Raw genomic sequence first — 23906 nt, 5'->3', positions numbered from 1 at the left:
GATACAACATGAAGATATTCTCCAAAACTTTCGAAATGCAAGTCTGAAAAAGTATCATGTTCTTCAGCTGTAAACATTCTTTCAACACTGACAGAAACAAAATGACAATCTTATTTAAGAAAGATTAAAACATGCATTTATCTAACAAAGCCTGCACACAGTTATCTCATGAAATGCCTTTATTTTGTCTGAAAGCTACTGCTAATTTGTGAATGGCCACGACATCATTGCGGGAGCAGCTAGGTCATTGTCAGCCTCACCTTCTACACCACAAGAGCAAACATCTACTGTATGTGAGAATGTATATCAGATGAACACCAAATTTCATGTCCAAAAAGTTATATTCTTAAATAATTGCCCTGGTCAGAATGTGTTACTTCCTCTTTGCTTATTGACAATCGCCAGTTTATAAAAGTGGATCATTCCAGGGGACAAACGATAAGAATAAGCTTTTCTTTTCAGTAGGTATTAAAGAAAAGAAAAATAGTTGCAAATTCATCCATTTTGGAATTTGTAACAGGAGATGTTCTCTTGAAATCTAGAGCAACCACATGCAAAGGCTGCTGAATTATGACTACAACAACCGCTCAGTGGGATGACGTGAACAAATAGTCAAACGAATAGTTTTAGCTCGATTAGCACGTTTAATTGGACTACTTTTATTGTCCCAGTATGCAAGAACAGAGAAGAATCAAGTTATTAACAGGAAACAGTAGGTGCTGTGATGCCTCCTCACAGTTTGCTTCAATCAGACTGTCTTCCAGGTCACCTTTTGCATCACATACCAAACATGTTAACCAGCAGTAAAGCGGCATCCCTGTCAAACTGTGTGACAAATATTAAAACTGAGATTAAATGATGTTTGTTCTTTCTTCTGTCTGGCTGAACATTTATGTTTGGTTGCTCGCGGTGTTGACACTTCCTTCCTTGACTGCACGTTTTTCAGCTTCTGGGTTGATTTTTTTTGCCGCGTAACTAAAAAAACATGCGCAGAAGACCAGGACAACTTTGATGCAATTGAAGAGTAAATATGCTGGAGTAAATTGGAGCTTTTAATTGAAACTCCTCTTGTACAGGAACTGACTTCAGCTTTAATCCTGAGAGCATGGCGGTTGCTTAGTAACCATATCCCTTAGATAGATTTTAACTTGCACACACAAACTCTGGAACCAAATACTGAGGATACAAAAACAAAAAGCTCACAACTATGTTTAACGTGTGACTCAAACATCACCACTGTACACTACGCTTTTTACGACACAATTCTATTTTACATGTTTTATGTTCTCAAATGTCGTGTTTTGTGAACTGTTGTTTCGTTCCGTGTTGTGTTTCCTCAAATGTTGTTTTCTGAGCTGTTGTGTTTTATCAATGTTAAATATCTTTTTTTCCAAATGCTGTTTTTTGTTAACTGTTTTGTTTTATTCAATGTTGTTTTCTAAAATGTCATGTCTTGTGAAATGTGTTCTCTTAAAAGTGGTGCTTTGTTAAAAGTTGTATAACGAAATGTTGTTTTGCGAAATCTGTTCAATGAAATGTGTTTTTACTCAGTTGTCGTGTTTTGTGAAATGAGTTTTATTAAATGCTTTTTTGTAAAAAGGGTCTTTGTCAAATGGGTTTTGTGAAATGTCAGTGTATTTTCTGAAGTGTCGCACTTTGTTATGTTTATTTTTATTATGTGTTCACAAATGTTGTATTTTGTCCCTCAGGGCCACTGAACTCTTCTCATGACAAAAACAGGTTATCTGTATTAAACTATTAGAATTTTACATGAAAATGCTTAAAGGCTGCAGCATGACTGCTGATCTGGTTACTAAGGCAGCCTGATGTTTGGGCAGAAGCCTTTATATGCCGATTGGATAGTTAATAGTTACAAATTGACAAGGAAATATTTAAATTTTTGAATCAGCTTCAGAGAACAAAATATATTTGTCACATTTTTGGAATAATATTTTGCTATAAATCAGTCAAACATACATGCAAGTGTGCTCCATCACTCACGCTGTCTTTGCACTTCTTGCATTCAAGGTTAAACTAATAAAGGTTGTTTCTTTTTCTTTTGTTTCCCTCCTTTTGAAACTCCCATTAAATCTGAGAGCTTGAGAGTGAACTGAGTGCCGTTGCAAGCACAATTTAATGAACCGTCACAAAAGAGGGAGAAATTGAACAAAAAAATAAATTGGATGTCTTCAGAATCGAGTGAGGGAAAGGGAACAGAGGAACAGATTGTGTGTGTGTGTGTGTGTGTGTGTGTGTGTGCGCGCGCGCGCATGCGGGGGGGGCAGTTGAAGAGTGACTTTGTGACAGGCAGGGCAAAAAGGGTGAATCTTGACTGCCGTTTCATTATACATTTCTGAATCACAAGATGAGGTTAAAAGAGACAAAGAAGGAGGAGAAGATGAACAAATGATACGTGGGGATGAGAAAAATTGGAATGATGGACGGATGAGCTCGAGGAAGGAGAATAAAGACAGGAGTGATAACACGAGTCCAACAGTGTAGTCAAGTTTCGCCGCCGTCGCGTCTTACTGCAAATGATGTAGTAGCTGCTTATTGAAAGATGCTGTTCACATTTTTAAGGTTGTATTTTGGTCACACTTGGATAAAATCGTCATCGTGACTGTAGAATGTAAGAATGTACCACTAATCCATTTGTTCTCTCGTCAACCCGCAGGACACTGTAACGACGCCTAGCACAGCAGAAACTGCGCGAGCTGACATCAGTTAACGTGCGCCACTTTCAGTTCATGCCATCAGCTAGTTTGTGTGTCAAGGAACAGAGAGGGGAAAAAAAAAAACTTGTACTGGTTGCATTTTTAAAAAGAACAAAAAAAGTGTATTGTTTTCACAGTCGACAGCTCTTGTGACAGCTAAGTCAAATCGTAGGGCACGGTCGCAATGTGTTCGGGCCTCGATAGCCAGCCTGCCTTTTCAAATCCTCTTCTGTCTTAGACACACACACACACACACACATACACACACACACACACACACACACACACAACCCCATCTCTGTGAACTGTCGACAGTGGACATTAGAGTGTGTCTCTCCACCGTAACAATGATTTGAAATTCAATTCAGTAGGAGCAACTAAATCCTCTGCTTTTTGAAATTGCTCTCATTCATTACACTCTTCTGGAGCTTCTTCCTTTCTTTCCTACAACTATTTTTTTTTTTTTTTTTTTACATTTTCATCAGCTGCCACGTGCCCCAGTCAGTAGTGTCCGCATCCAAGTTTTTTTTAGTACCTCGAGGCAAAAGCCAGAAGGCGCAGCCACTGACCCAAAATATTTCAGCTGTGTTACAAGTCCTGTCCAAGGTTTGGACTTTTTTTTCTTTTATACGGAAAAAAGACCCAAAAAAATTGTGAGATAATTGACAAAAGAGTATGAGGAGACTGAAAAAATAGGATTTAAGTTAATAAGAGCAGCGTGAGCCACTCTGTGTTCGTCTCACTAATACAATCTGCCATGGTGAAGGGTTTGAGTTGATGGGCTATTCCCCCACACCCCAGCCAAGAGAATTATTTATGAATTTATGTACATGGCGTAACTGACTGCACGCCTGCAAGCCACACCCCCCCGCGTACAATCCCTGCCTGAGCCTCGACTGCTCACTGGCTTCAGAGTCATAATCATGATACAAAATACACCTTTTATTTAGCCCCTTTCTCATTGAGATTTGCATTTCATTGTTGCATTTTATTTTGCTGAATAATAATAATAAAAGAATCCACTTAAGTGCAACGACTGACCGAATTTTGCAGAGCAGCGATGTACGTAAAGAGCTGCAGCTGTGCGTTATTTCATGATGGGCATCAACAGAGGTCACGCTGCCATCTGCTATTAACGCAGTGGCATGACGGACAGTCTCCTGACAGAGCACTTGTTAACCGCCGGGGTTAGAGCTGTCATTTTCCAGTGCCATGCATGGGCATACTGGGCTGATTAACTGGGAATCTACCCAACTATCTCCAGCTCTCGGAGCACTGAGGGCTCTAAGAGCAAATGTTTGTTCCAGCCAATGAATATGGAATGTGCAACTAATTAACTCTATAAACTTGTTTTTTTCCAGTTCGTCTTTAACAGGTATTACCTTTGTACAATTTTAAAGAGATGAATAATCATTGTATAGAATATATAAATATTGTAATCGTATATATATATAATGTAATTAAATACGACAAGGGTACACTGAAAAACAGTTAGGTAATACTTAGTTAAAAAATGTATTGGTTGGTGGCATAACCATTAACTAATGGTGTTCGTGTCAAATTTACACGTTACAGCTGTGATGGGAGGAAAACTGGCGGGAGGTTGGGGTGGTTGCGTGTGTGTGTGTGTGTGTGTGTGATGTGTTACTACAGACTACGTACCATACCCCTTCCTGTAATGGTTGATCTATTATACTAAACTGCTAGAACAAGAACAAAGAAAACATAATCATCCTCGAGTGTGATATCACAATCAAGCCACTCCCACATATTTATGCAATCAATCTGGACTTTTAAAACATTTAGTTTTTGTTTTATCTCACTGCAACTGATGAAAACTCTGTTTGTGTATTTATTGTATTATTTATCGTTGGTTGTACTGACTACTGCTACATACCAAATTGCCCAAAGGGGACAATCAAGATTAATCTAATCTGATCTGATCTGATCTCCTCAAAGAATTCCACTTCGGTTTGAGGTCAAATTCATAATCTGAAAAAATAAGGGGCGGTCAGCACATTCTTCAAAAGAAAGTCTTCAGATTTGTAACTTCTACTAGATTCTAATCTGCTGGAGAAGCGGCTCGTGACGCCAACGCACCAGTGTTCATCGCAGCGTGGCTCTGAGTCATGATGTGCTCTGCGACAAAGCCGTCGAGTTACGTGTGACGTCGCTTGCATCTGTTGCATCATTTTGGAATCACTGTCTTCCGTGACAATCGGCAGAATAACGTCGGGATTAGCCACGCTGATTTAGAGAAAATACGGCTTTATTATTATTAGCAACGTTCTTGGTGAGAAATGGGATTATCGACAGATGATATAGGTCGCTTCACAGTCAGGAAGCACCAGTGGTGGGAGAAGGGCTCTGCATCAAGTTTTCTTTTGGTGACTTGTTCTGTTATTCGCATGACTTTTACTAACCAGTCTTGCTAGTCAAGCTGTCAAGGACAAACCAAGGTCAGTTCACCTTGAAAATCATTTTCCTCCTTTAAATCAGTTAAGTAAACACTCCTCTAGTGTGTATCCCCTCACCACTAATCGCATTTCCTTAGCGTTTGATTAAATTAGTGCCATTCTCTCTACCTCCCTCTGTTGTCGCTCCTGAATCAGTTAACCAATCGGTTACAATCTTTTTCCTCTCCTAAACCAATTATAACCTCCTTGTCAAACACTTCAGTACAGAACAAAGTATATTCATGTTGAAGCTTTGCTGTAATTTCTGTCAGACATTCCTGCTTCCTTCCTGCATTCCCACTCCCATCATGACAGCTCCTGTTGAATTAAACAAAAAAGACATCTTTGCAGTTGAATTCTGTGTCCTCGTGTTAAGCCATCATTGATCTTTTGATTGTATTTTTTCTTAAAACAAAATCCCTCTTTTCTGTCTTCAGATAAACGCACGATTCAAACATTTGATGACTCATCCTGCACTAAAGGGCATATACTAAGTCCAATTAAAAGTTTTTGTGTGTGTGTGTGTGTGTTTTTACAGAATACATGAAATGTGAAGCTCCATCCTCCTGCACCACCACCATCAGCACGTACTGTATAACTCTGCTGGGTTCCACCTATCTTCCATCTTCATGGCTCTAATGAGGAGGAATCAGGTCGATGGCGTCTCATTAGCTCTCCTGTCATTAATCTCAATGATGGTGGTGATCTCTCCTTATTAAACATCACTGCATTATTAACTGTTAAGTCAAATATTTTACTTTCTACCGGAGTTTAATTTTTGTGAATCAGCAGGAAACAGGTAAATGTTTGCTGTTTGAACTGGTAAAAGGAGCAGTGTGTGTGTGTGTGTGTGTGTGTATTAGCCCCCCCCCCCCCCCCCCCCCCCGGGTAATTTAGTGGAACTGCGAAGGCGGGAGAGGGTGGATTTCATAATAAAAGCAGATTGCAGTGAATGTAATTTCACATTCAGTCCGAAGGTTGTGCATTATTAAATTAATATCAATAAAATACAAGTAATAAGAATTTCAAAATGAAAGCAGCAAAAAATGTCACAGCGTTTGAGCTTTATTTCCCCTGAATTAATTAACAGGCCCATTTTATTTCATTTTTGATAGCCCACATTCCCCCAGTATAATGTCAGGCTTCTACAGTCATAATTCGATATTAAAACATATTATAACTATCAAAAACATATAAACTGGGACGATTCAGAGCATTCCCCGTGCAGAAGAACTGGGCAAGTGAGTGATAACATGAGTAGAGCAGCTGAACTAACGAGGCCATTGCCATAAATAACATTTCTTGACAGCCTTCATTGTCCTTTCAGAAAAAAAGCAAAATTTTCAGTCATATAATTTCATCATTCATTTTACGGTGGACGATGTATGGTATCATTGCATCCTTAATCCTATCAGATGATGAAAAAAATGGAATTAACAAATTTAAGCAGATTTCTCTCTTTAAAAAAAAAACATGTATGGACTACACACACTTGTCACTCTGAGTCCAACTGAACGCAACAAACTCGTGACAACGGGGGTTTGCAGAGGAAACAAACATGCAGGCATCTGGGCCGATAAAAGCAAGGGCAAAAAAAAAAAATAATTTGGGGTGGACTGGTGAGTAGGACAGAGAATGGAGTGTTAGAGGTGAGTGAATCAAAGCCAAGGCTAGGCGAGGTAGGCTAACATGAGGTAGGCTAACGCGAGGTGGGGCTTCGTGTGAGTATAGTCTACCCAGCTCAGTCAGTTTGAAAAGATCTGACACTCACAATCCAGCGTGAAAGTCATGCGAGTGTATGTCCAGTTTGAAGTGTGACTGTATCTCGCAGCAGCTCTCACACGTGGAACTCTGCTTCATCATCAGCAGCAGCAGCAGCGTTGTGTCACCTGCCTAAACAAGACCAAAGAAATGAAGTGGAACGAGCTGTGACAGTGAAGCCAAAGGGAGGAACATCACCTCAACCTGAATCCGACATCAGCTGTCCATTGTCACCATTTGCCTGTCACACTACTTTTCCTCTGAGACAAATGTCATCACTCCATCCACACGCTATGTTTAAAAAAAAAATTGTTTTTTCATGTTTTCACCACTGGATGGTTTTGCTCCGGAACACTTTACATTGTTAAAGCAGGATGAATTGTGATGGATTTACCCACACTGTGGGGGGGGGGGGGGGGGGGGGGGGGGCTAAATTCTGTATGTTTTTTGTTTATTGTTTTGGTTGTAAACAACAAAGGACTAAAAAGAAATGCATATTTTCTCCATGTATCTGTGTTTATAATGGCGGTAGGAGTCATTGCGGGTTGGCCGGGGGGGCATGGCTCACCAGGTACGGTGACCATCTAGCAGTGATGCGTGGGAGCAAGTCGTTTCAGGCCAGGCGAGTTTCTCGGAAACGTTACGAGTTTGGAGTCAAAAGAATGACAGTTGTCTGTGTGTGTGTGTGTGTGTGTGTGTGTGTACATGTGTGAGAAAGAGAGAGAGAGAGATATAGACAGATAGAGTTCATTTCCTTTAATGAAGAGTTACTCATTCTGCTCTCTGATTTAGCTTCTTCCTGCTGGCGGAGACAAAGAGCGCTGGATGCTGGTGTTGACAGCAGCAGTATCAGTAACACAAACAGCACTCAGTCTACTTCAGTCAGGAAAGCAAGCTTAAAATAATAATGGCGGATAGGAAATATCAATATAATATTATACTATTTTTCTAGATACAAAATCAATATTCCAGCTCTTAATGTTGTTGTTTTTTTCCCCCCAAATAATTCACATAACTAACGTGTTGTACGGCAGAAAATGCCCAGTCAGAAACTTGATGTGCCTGGAAAGTTTGTTTGGAGGAACTTTTCATTTGGAAGCCAATTTGCAAACCTCGTCAGTGTGTGACTCAAGTATTGTTATAAGTATTGTCTTGTAAAGTCCTCGCCAATACTCAGCCTTGAATAATTTAAAACTGTTTGACCGTAAATTGACGCCGCTTCTATCAGTTTGTTCTTAGATCATTCCAACCTGTGCGTCATGTGACAGAGGGGTTAACTGGTTACTTGCTGCTGATGAACCGGTTGGCACCCCGCATGCAGCCTCCGCCATCCGTGTCTGAAACTGTGTGTGAATGTGTGTAAACTTCTTTTGAGTGCTGTTAAGGTGGAGAGGCGTTATATAAATAGAACCCATTTTACCATTTGACTGCTTTTCAACTTGTGTGAAAAAAAAAATACGCTGAGTCATGTAGGGACACACAAGGGTTTTTTCAGCAAAAAGAGTATATGTTTGTGTGTGTGTGTGGGGTGAGAAGGCTACAAAGTCAAGCATATTCTCATGAAACATGCGTATGATTTTATTTAAAATGTTACATTCAGTTACTTGTGTGTTTGCCAACAAATTTCCAATAATAAGTGATGTTCTACATATTCGGGGTGGAGCTCTGGTTGTTTACAACGTGACAACGCACAGTACGCAAAAGTTTGTTTCTGAAAAGATTTTAGGCAAAAAGCATAGAATGCAGGAACAGTCTTCATTGATATTTTAGCAGCACTGCCTGGTTTGATTGTTTTGTCTCCTGAGTGGCCATGTACTGTATTCCGTGTGTGTGTCATATAGGAGACGTGCTGGTGACTGGACCGCAACTGTGTCTGACTGCAGGAGGCATGAGGATCAGCCATTCCTCTGCTATCAGACCTGAAATGCCAGACGTTCCTTATATTTTCAATGGAAAATGCATCTCTTATTCTATTTCATCCACCCATCCATCGTCAACCTCTATCCTGGTGGGGGCCTCGGGGGGACTGGAGCCTTTCCCAGCTGTCAATATGCTAAAGGAAGAGAACACCCTCGGCAGGTTGCCAGTCTGTTCTGTTCTACCTTTGTTCTATACCATTTCTAAGTATTGTGACAGCACTATGGTTAAGGCCTGGATTATCCTGATCAGCTCCAGAATGACTGGTGAAAATGTCCAGTATGCCCCACTAAAAACATCTGAAACACGCCTGCAAGTTTCCTGGCGTCTCCCTACTTGCGCTTCATCACCTCAGAGTTTATTAGTTATCAACATATTAAATGTACTGCATCATTTTTTGTAAAAAAATTAAAAAAAAACAAATTTATCTTGGCTCAACTATGGTTAAAACGCCCTCTGCTGGCAAGACTGTATCATAACATCTTCCTAAAACTCATCTCAATAAGCAGTTTCTGCGTAGCTGATGGGTTCGGAGATTGCTTTCAACCTACAATATGAAGAGAGTTTCTTTGCCATAATTACATAATTAACTCAATTTGGACTTTACAATCAAATTAACTGTTTAACAGCTTGGGATTCATTCTAAAATTAAAACTCAAGTTACCAGGCGTGTCTAGACACAGCGTTACTCTGCATACAAAAAGCCTCCAAAAATAACAGGTATACTAACGTCTATTAGCTTATCAACCTGAATATGAAGCCTTTTTTTCCCCTGAAACATTTTAAAATGCAGAGTTACTATTATTTTTATTAGAATTGATTTTTTTTTTTAACAAATCCACAACAGTAGATATTCTTTTTTGGAGGGGAAATGAGAAAATGCCAGCGTAACCAGCTGGAAGAAATAAATTCCTGACCAGGGACAACATGTCAAAAGTGTCTCTGAAAATCTGTGCCAGAAACAGACAGAAGACTGGATCATTTATCAAGCTGCCAGTGTCACAGATGAGGAGAGAGAGAGAAAGAAATCTAGGATGAGGATTTTCTCCCTCTAGCCCTCAAGGAATCACCCCCAGCAGGATGAGTAAAAAAGTATTCTATAGCTTCAAGAAAATATATAAAACCTCAAGTGTGGGAAGCTATTTTTTTCCTTTTACATTATACTATATTTAGATCACAGCCTCCGCACATCAATTCAACAGTCGTGGGTAGCAACAAGCTAACGTTACTCATTCATATGTACTTATTTATAATATGTTATATGTAGTTTAAAAAAAAAACTTTCGCTTTTTATTCATTGTTTTCTCATGACAAACTGCTGGTCACACCCATAAAAACTCTGTTGGCATAAGCAGCAGAACCCTGAACAGTTTTACTTCCGCCTCAAATCCTCCTCACCACAAACTGATGCATGCAGCTCAGAGTGGTGTATTTTATTGTTTTACTCTCCATTAAGGCTTAAATGACCAACATATTTTCTTTTTCTTTGGACAAACACCACATATTTTCATTTGTCTGGTTGTTGTCACATTTTTAAGCAATACTTCACCCAACAAGTACTGTATATTTGGCCTTCAAACTAGTCCCAAATAGATGTTTTGATCTCAAAAAGATGATTTTTCCCCATTCCTGCATTATTTCTTTGAGAACAATCAGGTAACTAAAAAAACACTTTAACATGAGCTTTGAAAAACTAGAACACTTGTGGTTTTGGCGCTCGTCCATGGTAGCACCACCCTGCCACTCGTGTTGCTGCTGTTAACCGTTAGCTTCAAGCTAAATATAGTTGGCTTCAGGGTACGGGGAGATGATCCTCATTTGTAGCCCTCTGAAGCTCACGAGGGACCCAATAGGGGGAGCCATGGGGGGAGGGGGGGATGTCTAACTATGAGGATGTTTGGTGTTCTGACACAGTTGGTGATACTGTATTGGAGATCCTTTTTTTTAGCTATGCAAACGCATCTGTTTTGTGTTGTGCTGTTAGTAATGTTGAACTGCTATATCTCTTGTCTGCATAGGAACTTTGTGGACTTGTAAAGAAACCTTGACCTTCTGTAGTCAGAAGTCACAAAGAAATAATAAAAAAAAAAACTTTTAAGTGAGTTCAAGACATCTACTGGTGAGTAATTGAAAGGTAAAATACACTTTTTGGGGTGAAATATTGCTTTAAAGACAATTAACTTTATTTTTATCCATTAAGGTTTCAATAAAATACACTGCAGTGACAAATATAGTATTCAAGGAATTTACCCATGATTGAGTATCTTTTTTAAGATATACATTTGTTTACCCTTACTACGGGTGTAGGGATGTGAACGGTAAGTATTTGATTGATTAAATTAAATTGTCAATTAATATAACATTTTCCACAGGTTTTTTTTTCGTAAAATGTAGTGGTGTCGCCAGTTGAGGGCGCCATTGTCTAATCTAGGCCACACTTGACGAACTTGAACATCACAAGAGATTCTTGTAGGCGGCCATGTATGCAGGAACCTATCTCTGTCTGTGCACGAAAACATAAGGTGGTCAAAACCGAGAGTAGTGTGGGACAATTTCACACTAATTAATGATGATAACGATGCCACATGTACACTCTGCGGTACCACATTTAAGTACAACAACTGTACGAGTTTGAGACGATACCAACTACATAACTTGCATGCAGCCATGTTGTCAGGAGGAAGCGCATCGCCTTCACAACCAACAATCGCTGCCGTGAAGGGAAGGTGAGTACGCGATGACAGGAAAGCAGATGGCATTACTCAGAGGACTTGCAGCATGATCAAAAAAGATATGATGCCAATAAGCACCGCTGACTGGGAGGGATTTCCGGTGTTGAGCCAGGATATAATATCCCTTCTCTAGGGTCCATAGCAACCCACATGGAAGCACGCTACAAAAAGAAGAAGGATAAAACACAGCGAGCCACAGCAAATGACGACGGATTGTTGACAACAGAAAGCCAAAATACAGTCACTTGCCACTACATTGAAAACGATTGGCAGGCAACATCAGCAGTTCTTGACTGATATACATACAGTTGATAATTTCACTGACAAATAATAGCCTGTAATGTAATAGCTGTGTTCACAACAACGCCCTCGGAACATTGTCTCAGCAAACAACCCCATACCAGTCAGTTGGAACTCAGTTTCGTGCTTTGCACATACTTTAAATCTGGCTGTCAATGACTAATTCGCTGCTGCTTACGTCAACTGAGTTATTGCAGCTGCTGGCAGGTTGGTGAAACACTTCAACCACAGCACCCCAGCAACCAAAGCGCTAGAAGCAAAACAAAAACAAATGCAGCTACCAGCTCTTCGGCTCATTCAGTCCTGCAAAACAAGGTGGAACTCGGTATGGGAAATGTTTGTGAGACTTGTAGAACAGCGATGGGCCGTGTGTGCTGTACTGTCAGACCACTCAGTGACCAAGCTTACAGCTGGAGTTGAGAGACGACTTCTGGCAGCTGATGGAAAACATGGCGCCGGCACTTGAGGCTCTCAAATGTGCAACCACTGTCATGTCGACAGATACTGAGGTATCCATATCCAACACGTATCCCATCATATTCAGTCTGATCAACGCGCATCTCAAGAGAGCAGCAGCAAAGTGGCGGAATTCAAATCTGAAGAGCTAATTGATAAAACACATTTTAGCTCTATACGAACAGATTATGGGGTGCAGACTGTTTTATCACTGACACACCGTCTCCTGTGTTTTTATGCAGGTGTGCCCTTGTCATGTCAAATTTTATTCTGATGCTAGCTTTCTCCTTTATTTAATTAAAACAGGTTGAGAATGATGACCTTACATCAACAACACCAATGATAGCAACGATGCTGGCATAGGCACCTGGGATTTCTGATCCCAGCAAGAACGAGCTCAGCTTATGCCAGACTGCTTGAACTGGCTATAGCAGAACATGTGGGCTCCACATCAACGCATGAAGCCACCACTGGAGATGAGCGGGCAAGCGATGTAGCAGTCCAGGGAGCTGCACCTCAGGGGTGCACTTCTGCTATGACTCTTCTGAGTGAAAACGATGCCACCAGCAGCAGCAATGACAAAGAAAATGAAGTGGACACGTTTCTGAAGGATCCCTCGCCACTTCTTGATTCTAGTCCTACAAAATGGTGGAAAGCCACTGAAGGAAGTTTTCCGAGGCTGGCAAATGTGGCACGACGTTATCTGTGCATCCCGGGCACACATGGCTTCTTGAGGCCATTTTCTTCCGGAGACGCACGAATTTGTCACGGAGTTTCTTCCACCTCTTCATGCATTCGGCAACCTTCCCTGAGCGGACCGATCACAGTCCTTACGTTCATGTCACAACGACGCGACACGTAGTCAGGATTTTTTGGAGGTGCACGTTAGGCTACAGCGTAGGGTTCGCGCAGGGGTCTGCCGTACCTACGCTGTCGACGCCACGCAGACGCATAAACCAGGCTTAAGGGAGGCCCTCTAATTTTTCGATTACCTTCCTTAGGGATGTTTTAACTTGTGTTCAGTCGGCCTGCATTATAAATTTCCGGGGTTAGTAATCTTACCATTTCCTACCTTTCTCAGATCAGGGGGCTTATAAATGCTGCTAGTGTTCCGAAGTGCAGCTAAATTATTCATATTAAGTCGCCTACCAGATAATTTTATGTGGGCCAAATATTGCGTAGGCTAAGCCTACCCATTCTGTTTAGCTTCCTATTCAGAATCTATTTTATGTTGCTCAGTGATCACATGCAACAGTGTATAATTATTTTAAAGTATTTTATTTAATTTTCTGTGTAGAATTCCTGTTGTTAAATTACACAAATGCCATTATCTGTACCGTAAACCACCACTTATCAATCCATTGTTAATCGATCGATAAGGTCAGTCATCGCATCCCTACGCAGGTGTTATGTTTATGAATATTATACTTCTTCCACTGGAGTATCAACATAAATTCTGTGTGCTATAGAGGTGTTTGAAGCTCTGTCAGTTGTTTGTCGGGTGGAGTTACAGAAATGATGCCTTGGAGAAACTCTGCAGACAACTGATGAAAGGGAATAACAACTGTAGAGAAGATAATGAGATAATGGAGGTTTGATTGGAATTTGATTAATAAATTAGAAAGGGTGGAGGAAAATGACAGATCAGATAAATACTATAATGACTTTAATTTGATTAAGCAGTAGCTCCCCGATCCTCCAGTCTCCTCCGGATCTTTTGTTGTTTCAACAAGTGATACCTCGAACAGACTGGATGTGTTGTCTGTATCGGAGTGTCACACAACAACATTGTCAAAATATTTGCCAGGAAGATCAACGCTGGCAAGCGTGGCTGGAGCTTGCCGCTCATTTCCGCTTGCTCACACAGAGCCAATCTCTGGTTTACAAGATAAAGCAGCAAATCATTTAGGCCAGTTGGATGACACACACATACACATGCATACACACACTGTTAATTCATCTGATGGGCAATAAAGGTTGTTTTCAACAGAAAGTGCAGGGCTGATAAATAGTAGTTACCTTCTGTAAACACTTCGCCTAAATGTTCTAACTGCAGGTTGTTGAACCTGCAGGTTGAAATGGTCACAGATAACTGTAAAATTTTAAAATTAAACTTGCAGCAGTGGCAAAATTAAATGTCACGTATTTGATTTGGGGGGGCTGATAAAGTTAAACATTCCCTTGGGAAAGAGAGGAAGAAGAAGAAAAAGACCAGTGAAGGCAGCAGCAGCAGCAGCAGCAGCAGGACACATGTTTTGTCTTCTTGCCTGTCAAGGCCAGACGAGACCTGAACCGTTACACCAGATGGCAGGTGATGGTTTGGTAGGACACGGACCACAGGGGACACACAATGATGACGACGTGTGTTTGAGAGACACACACACAGATGCATGTACAGAGTGAAGAGAAACAGCATTATTTTATTGTCTGAGTCTAATTATATGTAACCAACTTCAACACTAAACAATCAAAACAAGATGTAATTTCATTCCCTACAGTCAGGGGGCAGTGTTCCAAGTGAATGGATGCTAGAAGTAACTATTGGCTTCACTTCATTTCCAGAGGATTTGCGTATCATACACCAGTCTGTTGTATTAAACATTATATAAATTATTCACAAAATCCTTGATTTGACTGGGATTTCAATTTTTATCAACAGGCTTTTGATCTTAATTTAAAAAATCAAACAGATATGCAGCCCATTTCTAGACTATCAAATTTTGATTTAATGCCTCCTGTCGTCATTTACATTTCATAATTCGGCTTAAAAAGATTGACGCTATCATGTGTACGGCGCAATTTATATATAAAAACTCCATATTTTTGTTTGCAATGTACCATGCTCAGGCCAAATTTAGCTACAAATGTAACAGTCTGAAGATGATATAAACCAGCAGCATGGCAGTCATCAGAGAAGCTGACTAACCAGCTGCTGTTGAAACTGTTGACGCGTATTTGTTGTGATCCGAGCAGATCATAAGGATCCGTGACTCATGCGATCATCAGTCGCCATAGACTGGTTCCAGTGGATGCAGGAGGAACTCTAACCTCGTTTCAAACACCAATCTGTCCGGCATTTCCTGATCCGCTGCTGTTTGGGAGAGCTACTTGCAGTGGGGGTGCCCGTCTCTTTGGTAGGCTTTACTCATCGGGAACGCAAAATATTTCGATGCTAGTGATTACATGGATGAAGCGGGGGAGGTCGGCGTCCCTCTGTTTCTTTTTTTTGCACTTTGGACGCCTACAGGATGGATGCAACCAGGTTGGTATTGGTGGAGAGTGAAAAGGAACAAAAATCCTCAGTCTCGCTTTGCAAGTGAGTTTGATCAATTTCTGATTAAGAATCAAAATCATGACATCGTTTCTTCCCCTCACTGGGAAAGTGTTGGCTGCCTGAAGATGGTGAGTGCAAATGATTCTGTAAATATCTACAATTTTACACCATCAATGTCCCAATTTGTCCAAAGACATCACAAATGGTACTGAATATTTCTGTCATGCAAGTTATTCTTCTCAGTTTAAGAGATTCCAGTATAGTGCTACTACACTTCAGATGTGGGAACTACTTGCTACTGTGTTTCTCTGATGCTCTGCTACACAGGTTACTGTTAAAACATTCCACCCCCTCAGCTCAAAGCCTGTGTTCACATCCTCTGCATTCATCTAATCACACTGACAGGGGAGTCCCTCGTCTCTCTCCTCTTTGTTACATTCAAGGGCGCAACCAGGGTACCAGCAGGGTCTGCGTTTGGAGCTGTGCCCAGATATGATGCCGTCACTTCGGATTCAACCGTGTCCCGAAAGTGGATCCAAATTGTGATATGCCATTTATGGATGTGACTACATTTTTTATAAGGGGATGTTTCCATATATGTCGTAAGAATTTGCGCATAGAAAAATGATGGAAGTCACTGTGCATACAAATATATATAATGTATTTCTGACAAAATGATACAAATGACTACTACAATGTCCTTAAACCTTTTTCCCTGTAATATATTGCTTCGCTTGCCGTAATTGCTGGATCGATCTACAAATCCACGGTCAACTGCTTATCCTGTTTTCGCATGTGTGTGGGGTGGGGCCTATCAGCAGGCAAGAGGTGGGGCACACCCCGGACGAGTCGCAGTCCAGAGCTGCTGGACTGAATATTTCAGTTATTTGCGCAAGTTTGGACTCGTTGATCTTTTGTGTTCATTTGAGCAAGGAATCTGCGAGTATTCTCCTCTTGGAGAGATGGGTACTGCTGTTGTACTACAACTTTATACGGTACATTCAAAGCATCTTTTAGGCAAGAACCCCTGGTTGTTTTACATGGATAAAGCCTAAAAGTTAGGATAGCGAGGTAAAGCTGGTTGGCTGGAGAGTGCAAGGCATGCTAGGTTAGCTTGTAGCAACTCTGACAAATAGCAAGCCTCAATTCGATTCTGCCGTTGGCCGGCATACCATATCCCCTGACCATACCAACTGCTGGTGAACAAGCAGAATTAAGGCCCTTGAGGGAAAGCGGTTCTCAGGGGAGCTCCCTGGCGGCTAGTCCTTATAACTAACTTCTTGGTCCAAAATATAACTAATCTCAACTTCCACGGGTGACTGGAGAACTGCCAGACTCCCCAGCAAGTGTATCTCTCCAACTTTCTGCTTGCATTTTACAACCTAACCAGGCTCCCAGGAGTCTACCAGTCTGTATTATTATGTGTAGCAACAGATAAGACTGCAGATGGCTCCTCTAGCAGCAGCAGCAGCTCAGTAACATACTGTAATTCTGCTTCAAATCTGCCACTGTTTTCTACCTCTCAGAGAGGAAAAATATGTCATTTTGTGTGGCTGACAGTTTGTTTTGTTTCTTTCTTTTTTTGTAAAAAGCTTGTCGCATGTATGTGTGTGTGTGTGTGTTGGTCCTTGTCCACAGAGCAGAATACATTCCATCAAACTGGTTCCAATTATACACACGGCCTCTGACACACTCTTCCTTCTGACACACACCACCGACAAACTGACCAGCATCTCACTGCTAAAACCAGACAGGTGTCATCCTACATGACACGCTGGTTCACCATCACCCACCCACCCAGGGGAGAGGAAGATTCACAATAACATCTCATCTTTGTCCAGTCTAGCTCTCCCATACATAACTGAGCTCAATCAGACCATTTTCTCCGACTTCTAAAAGTCAGTTCCCGAGAATTAACCTTCCCCTGGTCTCTTGATTTAAGATCTTATAATGATCCATTTCATCTCACCGCATTGATCTTAATTGGCGAATGAGCTCTTGAGATAAGAACAAAGTTCACAAAAGAACTTGATTGGCAAATTCCAACTGATAGAAGTTTGAAAAGGGTCATGCCACCTCCACAGAAAATAGTGGAAAAAAAACAATCTTTCATGTCAAGGCCCCAGCAATACATAAACTAACAAAAAAGCTTTAATCTGCTTTTTTTGTGGTATTCATTTGTCAGATATTGAAGTTTTTGGTGAAATGCCATAGGATATAAGATAGACAATAAATAAAGTCCCAAAGTCCAGGATGCAGCCCTGCAGTCCCTTTAGTTGAACAAATGTGAAAGTTCTTCTGTGTGAGTTATCAGTACCTCGGGTTGGTTCCTGTTTCTTCAATCTCTCTCAAGCAAATTAGTGGCAGGACACATTGAGAAAAACAACTTCGAAGAGGAAAAACTGCGGCAACCATCCTGGCAGCAATTTCTAAAGAGTAATGTGAAGATGAGCAATTTGTCACACTATCCTGTAACAGATGTGTCTCAAGCTGGGGTGATGAAGATAATAAAACCGTAAGAGTAGATACTGTGGTAGCCATAAGAAATTCTGTGAAAAATAATATTTCAGCATTTCACAAAGGACCTACTCGAGATGGCTGATCCCTTTCCAGGTCCTGCCATCGTTGGTAACACCACGGTTCCAGCTGCATATGCACGCGCACAGAATGTAGACAAAAGGTGATCCGCAGCTTAGCAGAGAAAGGGGATAAATAGGTGTGGTACAATGATATGGCCAACAAGTGGTGAACCCACAGTTTCAGAGACTGGAATGCATCCACTTTATTGGAGAATGCCATGAAAGACCAGAACCCCACTGAGCGCCGAATAACGTTAGCTTGTGCGAGCTCTTTTCAACAGCTGCTGCAAGGTTGCAAACTTGATAGCTTTCACTACACCGTGTGCCCAGCTCAGTGATGATGTGAGCATGCTCAGGCTGGGTCAGACCAATGTGAGCGCAAACTAGCAAGTGGAGGAGTGACAATCAAATGTGGTATCAGGACAAAGCGACTACACAGAGTGCCCATAAATACATTACATTTAAATTGCTACGAAGACTTGAACATTTACTGGGTTCGGTTGCAGCAACAAACCCCAGGCATGCTACCCTCCTTGGCTCCTGAAGAGCCCATCATCCCTCGACAATAGGGCGTGCTGAGAGGGGCACGCAAATGACAGCGGGAACGGCATGGAGAGAGAAAATGAGTGCAGACGGCATGGAAAATGAGAAACAAGGACAGGTCAGACCGCCAGCATGATTACTGCTGCAACTCCTACGACTAGTTCTAGTACTGTCCAGCCTCCATAAAGGTGGTTTTTCTCAACAACAACAAAAAAGTCTTTAAATTCGTCTCATTTTGTCCATTTCTTTATATAAACTGATCAATAATGATCTATATCAACTGAGAGCAAAATATTTTTCAGGTCATCATGCTAAATTCATATGTTACGCTGCTGGTACCTTCAACCTTCAAAACCTTTATTTATATTTCTTTGCAATTTCTAATCAAGAATAGTAATTTCCAAGGTCCCCCGGTGGGGTGTGAAGGTACTGCAGGTGGGTCATTAGAAGTCACGTACTACAACCGAAAAATGTATTTTTTATTTTAATGTTTTTACTGTAATTTTCAGTGTGCAAATTTAAAAAGTAAAAAAAAAAAAAGACATTTTATGTAAATTATGTTCTTATGTCCAGGTTCATAAAAACATTTTCTACTGTGGTAGTCAATGTTCACACATAGTTTGATGTATAAGTACTTAATCTTATTCTGTTTTCAGAGTTCTGATTGAGGGTTGAGTATACTGAATTTATTCAGATACAAACTGAGTTGTAGTGTTCTTCAGCTAGGGAATGCATAATGTCTGGCGTCAGATAGCTGTCAAAATCATGAGAGCGCAAATACAAACTAAACGAGCACAGGATCAGGAATTGAGGGCAAAAAAAACATGACATTGAGAGGTCAAAAATAATCTTGTGGCAATTAAAGTTTTGTCTCGCGCGTGTAAATTGTGACAGAGAGCAGTTGTGAGACGGTGGCGCTGCTCGCTCTCTCTTCAAACTTACACGCTCGCCTCTACCAGAAATACGTCACGGGGGTAAGGCTCGACAAGACGATTGCCGATCGAAGTTCATCGGCGGAATACGCCTGTTAATGGTCAGCTGTTTAAATCAATTTTTCGTAGGTGGCGGTCATGCAGCAAACACGCCATTAAACCACATAGAAGAAGAAAGAGTACAAGAAGAAGTTCGCCAAAGTACACCTGTTAATGATCAGCGGTGCCAAAACTAGCCAGCTCCATACCTATGGAGTCACACAAGAAAATTGATTTAAGCAGCTGGCCATTAACGGGCGTATTCCGCCGACTATCTTCGATCAGCAGTCGTCTTGTCGAGCCTTACCCCCGTGACGTATTTCTGGTAGGAAAAAATATCGAGAGCGAAAAAACATCCCGAAGCGAGCGAGCGTGTGAGTTAGAAGAGAGAGCGAGCAGCGCCACCGTCTCACAACTGCTCTCTGTCACAATTTACACGCTCGAGACAAAACTTTAATTGCCACAAGATTATTTTTGACCTCTCCATGGGTTTTTTTTTGCCCTCAATTCCTGATCCTGTGCTCATTTAGTTTGTATTTGCGCTCTCATGATTTTGACAGCTATCTGACGCCATAGTAATGAGGATTTTGCGGGCGCCAGGGCAGTGTAGTGGTTCGTGCTGTCACCTCAAAAGAAGGAGCTTTTTTTATATCAAAATCTAGCAGCCTGTATGTGTTTCCTCTGGGTTATCCCCGATTCCTGCCTCTTTCTAGAGACAACACAAATGCATGTTAACAGTAGACTGCTTTTAAATGATTACTACTAATCATGTATTGAATAAACTTTTTTCAATGCGTTATTTTATGCAACTATCAATTGAAAGCAGCCATCAAATGCAAATCAAGAGCTTCATCTTGGTCTGCTCTGCTCTCTATAGATGAACACACTCGATTAGATGTGTGTTTAAATATACGTCCTGCACTGTATGTCCAGTTCAGGCGTCCATACATCTCCTGCCGGACTGCCCATTTATCCTTTCAATAGGGTGCATTTAGGATCATTCTTCTACATTTACCGCCTTAGCTAATAGTCCCCCCCCCCCCATTACCATAGCAACACACAGGTAAGTGGAAAGGTTTGCCACGCAGCATGAAGTCCATTTCTAAATCTGTTGACCCTTTAAAAATGTACACCCACATACATGAGGAGGCAACCGGAGCCATACGGTTAGGACTCTTTGAATAGCTCTGTGTGTGTGTGCGTGTGTATGCACAAATATTTGTTTGATAGGAGCAAATGCAGAAAAAGTCAATAATCCATGTGCACTTTGAAGTTTTTTTTATATACAGGGTCTTGCTATGTGTGAGTGTGTGTGCGCATGCGTGTGTGTAGGATCTCGCAGCTTGCTCCAAAAGTGCAGACTCTTCCAGATGACAGCACATATAGAGAGGCATCTGCAGTTTGGAAACAAATCACAGATGTGTGTGTGTGTGTGTGTCTCCCTCTCTCTCGCTCTCTCTCTCTTCCTTCCTGCATCGATCCAAAATTTTCAATAAAACTCGTGAACTATTCTCATGAAGCATTGGTATGTTATTTTCTGAAAAGGGGTACATGACACTAAAAACATGCAGCTCTGTCAAAACAATGTTTAAAAATGTCTCACTAAAACCATCAATGTTTTTCCAAAAAAAAAAAAAAAAAAAAAAAAGGTTGTTCCTAGAACAGCTACTGTAGAAATGTCCCCTTATCTGGCTAAAACCTCCCAGTTCTGAGACCAGAGAGAGGGCTGAAAATGACCCTACCATTTTCTAAAAACACCTTTTTTAGTGACAAACCAGGGGCCGAAAAAGTCCCTCCGTTTCATTAAAAACACCTCGTTTTGTCATCCAAACAAAGGCTGAAAACATCCCTACGTGTTGCTAAAAACGGGTTTTTGTCGCCAGAACAATGGCTGAATATCACCACGTCACTAAAAAAAAACACCCTGATACCTAAAACAAGAGCTGAAAACATCTCCCCATCTGGTTAAAAGCATGTTTTTTGTTTTTTGTGTGTGTGTGGAAGGGGGGGGGGGGGGGGGGGGTCGCCTGAACGACAGCTGAAACTGCTTCTTGGTAGAAATACTTGGTTTTTCACCAGAAAGACTGAAAATGTCCCAACATCTGGCTTCCCCCTGGGTCATGACTACTTTAGTTCAATATGAATTCCCCTCCATTACTTTTTGCAGGTATCAACAACGAGCAGTGAATCAGAAGAACCTGTTCTACCACACTAAATCCAAAATTGATAATCCTCTCCTCTGGTCTTTTCCTTTTGGCAAACGACAACCCCCCCCCCCCCCCCCCCCTTTCTCCCTGGTCTACTGTCTGTCAACTTTCTCGCACCACCCCTTACCTCGCTGTCTCTCCCTTCATCCTCCCCTGTTTCTCCCCCTGGGCTTTGCAGTGTCTGATCTACCAGAAGCTCCAGACAGCTGTCTATTCCCGGCAGGCAGCCATCAGAGGCACTGACCATATGGGAAGAATAGTAATGGTGCTCTGTTGCTCTTTCATTGTCTAGTTTTTATTTCCATTTCTTCTTTTCCCCAAAACCCCTCTTGTTCTCTTTGCTTCTTTTCATTTTTGCCTCTGAACAAACTGCTTTGGCTGGTGTTGTTAAGGAGAAAGAGGTATTTTTGTGTTAAAGCCTCATGTGAGGTGTACTGAGGGAACATTCAGGACTACTATCACAGTTACACATCCCTGCCTGTTTTTTTCCTCTTTCTTTTTAGTTTTGCCTGTTTTCAAATTTCAAAACACTTCTCTTTAAAAGGAAACCGAGGCCATCAGGTATTTTTGTCCCAGGTATTTTGGGATGAATAATTGAGATGGAAAGGAAAATATTTTGTTTTGTCTGTGATTATGGGAAATAAAAGTTCAGCTTTGATTTGTTATGGTATTTCAGTACTCTAGTAAGCATTAAGAGTTCATTTATCCCGCTAATAAAGGAATATCATGACAGCCCTTTATCCAATCAACATCATACTGGGAGGCTGTATTGCTGTACAGTGCAGAGTTTGATTAGTTTGGGATGAGGAGTTCTTGCGCTTAACTCACTGACCCGTGAAACTGAAAAGGTCCGAATATGGGTGCATTCCAAATTTTAGAGGCCAGCCTGTAGTCTATCAGATAAGATGTATCTGCGTGTCTTTCCATTCGTCCTATCCGCCTTAAAGTTGACAATCCAAAACAACAGAACACGGTATAATCAGCTGATCTGAATCAAGTGGAGGTTTCCGTGGTGACACTGGTCTGGGTGTTTATCTCAGTTCTCCACCTCTTCCTCTTTTTACGTGCTGCAGTTTTCAGAGTCCCCTTTATTACACGTAACCGCAATGAACACCGAGCTCGCAGCGACCTACCACCCTGAGAACGCCAAGGATCACTAAATAAGTCTCTTGTGTTATTTGAGAGAATATTTGTTAAGACATACAACTAATGTGAATATATAAACAAGTTTCCTGCACAGAAATGGTTTGTGTTATTCTCCAAGGTCACCGTCACTGCATCCAACCACGACTATCGGCTGACAGAAATATAAACAAGTGTTTTTTCACCCGTTGAAAGCAGAAGGTTGAACCAGATGTTGCTCCACAGCTCAATGGAGGGATGTCTGGCTACAAGACGCAAATGGCAGAGGACTAACATGTCAACTTCTTTCCTCCTCTTGTCGGAGGTTAAGAATTTATAAAGAAAAACTCATCGCAACATGGAGAGATATCGAATATTGAAACTTGAGATTCAACTCGCAAGACTTCATATTGACACTTCAACTCACGCAGTTAAACGTTGCAAAGTCGGGAATCTATCACGCCACTTTCTTCTCTCCTTGAGATGTCACAGTATTTCTACTCCATTTATTTCAAAAAAATGTGGGCGTTTCAGAAGCATCTACAGGCACACAAGGCTGACAGGGTGTAGTAGCCGATGGTAGAACCGCTAGCTTGTCGAACACACTCGGGGAGAAACAGGATACCAGAAGGGTTCCGACCTGGATATTCATTTGTTTGAATCCAAATCCAGGTTTATAATATTATCAAATCCCGATGGGTTTTATTCTACAGAGTGGGTTGACAATGTCAGAGGATCCCTCCTTGTCAGTGTCTTTAAGCCCCCCCATCAATCACAGAATAAGTCATTATGAGAACCTCTCCAACAAGGGTCTCGATTGTATGAAACGCTTCACTTTTGTACGTTTTCTCTCCACAAAGTTGACTTTTATTAA

General features: G+C 41.3%; 1 protein-coding gene across 1 annotated transcript in view; it reads right to left on the bottom strand.

Moving 5' to 3' along the window:
- cpne9 (copine family member IX) overlaps positions 1 to 23906 on the bottom strand; it is a 98411-nt gene that overhangs the window by 28868 nt on the left and 45637 nt on the right. The window lies entirely within an intron of this gene.

The sequence above is a fragment of the Aulostomus chinensis genome, chromosome 9 (genome assembly GCF_037954235.1).
Source record: "Aulostomus chinensis isolate RoL2024-O1b breed Wild chromosome 9, RoL_Achi_v1.0, whole genome shotgun sequence".
In the NCBI taxonomy this organism is placed as follows: domain Eukaryota; kingdom Metazoa; phylum Chordata; class Actinopteri; order Syngnathiformes; family Aulostomidae; genus Aulostomus; species Aulostomus chinensis.
Note: the sequence above shows the minus strand (reverse complement) of the source record. Positions and strands in the feature narration are given on the sequence as shown.